The following is a 3573-nucleotide window of genomic DNA, read 5'->3' as shown; positions in this document are numbered from 1 at the left end:
CACATTTAGCAAATGTGCGTTGCAAATGACTTTTCAGCACCATGCCTGAAAAGTCATTTGCAACGCACATTAGCTAAATGTGCGACGCAAATGACTTTTCAGCACCATGCCTAAAAAGTCATTTGCAACGCACATTAGCTAAATGTGCGACGCAAATGACTTTTAGGCGAAAAAAAAAAAGTCATTTGCCACGCACATTAGCTAAATGTGCGTTGCAAATGACTTTTTTTTTAAAAAAAAAATTCGTTTTTTAATATTTTAGTTACAACCCAATAAAAGGCAAATTCACCATAGATCACCCAACATGTTGATAACCTAACTACACTTTTAACATAAAAGTTTAAGTGAACCATAAACGAATGAGGCCCAAGATATCATTCAAGCAGATGAAAAAAACTCCATTGTCAGACCAAAATCAAACAAATTACAGCGTTCGTGCGACACTAAGACAAACAGGGAGGACTTCTCCTGGACGCTTCAAAATTTCAATTACCAAATCAATTTGAGAGTTGAGATCATGCTTGGATAAGCAACTTCCCATGACACACGTAGCACGCAGCGTCAGCGTCAGCGTATTCAAAGACAAATGAGGGAACCATTCAAGAGTCCCAAGAGCAAGATCAAAGGCGACAATTCTCACAAGTTTAGCGGATTGAAGAGCAATTGTTACCGAGTTTGTTTCCCTTTCTCAAGTTTTAACTTTTCAGTTCTCCTACAATAAAAATTTAGAAATTCATTAATTATCTGAACAGCTTGTTTTCAGTCTCAAGAAATGATTCAAACCTACCCAGATCAACAAAAAAACTAACATTAGGTTCATATTTCTCACTAACTGCGCCACCTTTTTGTTTCTGGAATTGGATGTACCGCAATGTGCTTGCAAAGAAAGCTTCAGCAGCAGAATCTGTTGCCGCATTATCACTTTGCATCTCTGTAGTAATTAATTCCATTAGATCCTGGATTGTATTGACGGTGATTTGGTTGTTTCCCTTCTCAAAAACAGTTAACATCTGCAAAGAGCACATATTCACAGCATAAAAAGCCTTCCATTAGTATTGTATATTCTTCTTCCATTCTTTATTACAGCAACATAATCTCCAAGAGACGTAAGTTCAAAATTACAACTTACGCTTTAGTCCAACTCTGAATCTACATAGATTCAGATTTTAGGATTGGTTATCCAAGTCACATAAAAAGACAAGTCCCATACCAATTTAGTATGTAGTCTCCCGACTCTAAGAAATAGATCGATTCAGTGGCAGCTAACATCTAAGAAGAAGTACCACAAACTCTTACAAGCAACATACCAAAGTGAATGCCATAAATTTTGAATCAAATCCCATACTTGCATCAGATTTCCAAGAACATCAATATATGAAAGAGCTACTGCAAACTACAACAAAGCCTCATAGGAACGCTGAACAAACAAACTCAGACCCTAACTTTCCAAAGAAAAACCCATCCAAATTCTACTAGTAAACCAATTAAAAAGAATAGTTGAAAGCTAACCATCAAAAGAACTTATATTACTAAGAATTGGACATGGAAAACAATTGAAAAAGTCTTACTTATTTCAAAAAGTAACAAAGAATGTTACAGAGTTCACTACTGGACACTGGGACAGTCCGCAATTATGCATATTTGTACTAGTGTTTGTTAGCCTTGAAATTTTGGATTATATGACGAGGATAGAAGACAAATTCAGTACATATTAGCAAAGGTGTACCTGAATATCATAGGCAGGTTCAGGGCGGAAGGTTCAGGGCAATGAACCGGCAAAAACCAATAAGACTTGAGTATGTGTTAGGGTCCCTGATGAGTTTTCTCCAAACCATGATCAGTATCAGCCTTGTCATGACGCTAGCAGGAGGCATGTTTCAGCTTCTTATCATGTGCACGAGGTCCCATAAACTGTCACGAAACAGAGAAGCATTATGTTACCATTAGTTTTTGAGTAACAAACATACAAAGACATGTTCAGGATTCAGAAAAATAGCAACATTAGTGGATATTATATAGAGCAACAGACGATGAACTAACTTGCTGCACTAAACACAAAACTTCAGCACAATTTTGAGAATATATAGAGCAGCGTCAGGTGACCTGAATCCATGGCAGCAGTACTATTGGTACTCAGAAACAGCAGCTAAGAACAACAGACAACCAAATACAATAAAGGATCACCCCAACTCTGAACAAGTATCTTAAAATACTACCCGTTTCCTCTCCACAAAAGAGTTACAAAGAACGAGCTAACTCGGCTTCTTTGATTATCAACACATGTATACACTTGAATTATAGGCCAATGTTACAGTAGAACACATAGAAGTACACTCAAGTAAACGATTAGGCAAATTAAGTCCAATGACTCCGTAGATATAATTGGCGGGGGGGGGGGGGGGGGGGGGTGGCTTACTTGCTCTCTGTGAACCTAGGGCTAGGGCGTAAGCACTTCAGGTAGCCATCCCAAGGAACCTTTTTCAGGCCTGCTCTATGAGAGATCATGTCTCTGACCCTGCAAAAAGAAATAGATACAATAGGCAACAAATTGATCCGGTATCCAACATAACATGTCTATAAAAATGTACCAGAGAGAGAAATATTCATTCACCTCTCGGCAAATTCGATGGGAGTCTCTCCAGGTTTTATTGTTTGGGGCTCTAGATACCAAACATCACAAACAACGGCCCAAGATGTCATTAGCTGAAGCAGGTGTGTATTAAATGACTCCCTGCATATACATAGTTCAGAATTTCCCCAAGATAACCAGACATTCAAAAGAGCAAAGCTATCAAAGATTACCAAACAAATTTTCAGCATGAATTTTTATATTATCCAATCCACACAACGAGAAACTATTTTATTATATGCTCTGGATAATCAAATAAACAAATTAAACAGAAGACTAGTGAATACATGTATTCCATGATAAATCTGTAGAGTAGAAAATTAGAATATGTAATTAATCTCTTTTAATTAAATGTAAAATTAACAAATCTAGCCATTCAACAGCAATATAAAAAAAAAGGTCACAGTACATCAATTTCAATTCAACACTTAATTTATCATCAAATTCAAATCAATCACTTAATTTATCATCAAATGCACAGGCGCACAACGAAACTCATATAAAAAATTGAAAAAAAATACTTGAATTCACAAACTAACCAACATAACTAAACCACAAATTCATATTAAAAAAATTCAGAGCAAATTAATTAAACATGGAAATCAAGATAGGACATAGAATATACCTGAGCATCAAGGTAGCCAAGGACGGGCGACGAGTTAAACTAGAGCTCCAACACCAACAATTCGTGATCCAGTAGTGTGGTGTGTTTCACAACCTTAAAAAACTAAGCCTTTCTGCTTCAGGATGTAACCTTTCTCCCCGCGCCGAAACCTAGGGTTTCGCCCCTCTTCCCATTTTCGCAGAGCTCGAATTTTCAGAATAAATAGAAAGGGGCGGCTTGGTGAGAGAAGACTTCGAATGGATAAGGTTGATTCTGAATTTTTGAAGGTGAGATGGGAGGTGTTGGAGTTCTGGCAATGGAGATTTGGAAAGGAGGAGGA

At 37.3% G+C, this 3573-nt stretch overlaps 1 long non-coding RNA gene across 1 annotated transcript; it reads right to left on the bottom strand.

Annotated features, from left to right (window-relative positions):
* Positions 1–409: 409 nt before the first annotated feature.
* LOC130461276 (uncharacterized) lies at positions 410–1876 on the bottom strand. The gene is made up of 3 exons (XR_008921725.1): positions 1727–1876; positions 810–1010; positions 410–712 (listed from the first exon to the last, which is right to left on the bottom strand). It is a non-coding gene; the product is annotated as an uncharacterized lncRNA (long non-coding RNA).
* Between the last annotated feature and the right edge of the window lie 1697 nt (positions 1877–3573).

This window comes from Spinacia oleracea, chromosome 5, assembly GCF_020520425.1.
Source record: "Spinacia oleracea cultivar Varoflay chromosome 5, BTI_SOV_V1, whole genome shotgun sequence".
In the NCBI taxonomy this organism is placed as follows: Eukaryota; Viridiplantae; Streptophyta; class Magnoliopsida; order Caryophyllales; family Amaranthaceae; genus Spinacia; species Spinacia oleracea.
The sequence above is the reverse complement of the archived record's forward strand: the minus strand, read 5'-3'. Positions and strand labels throughout refer to the sequence as shown.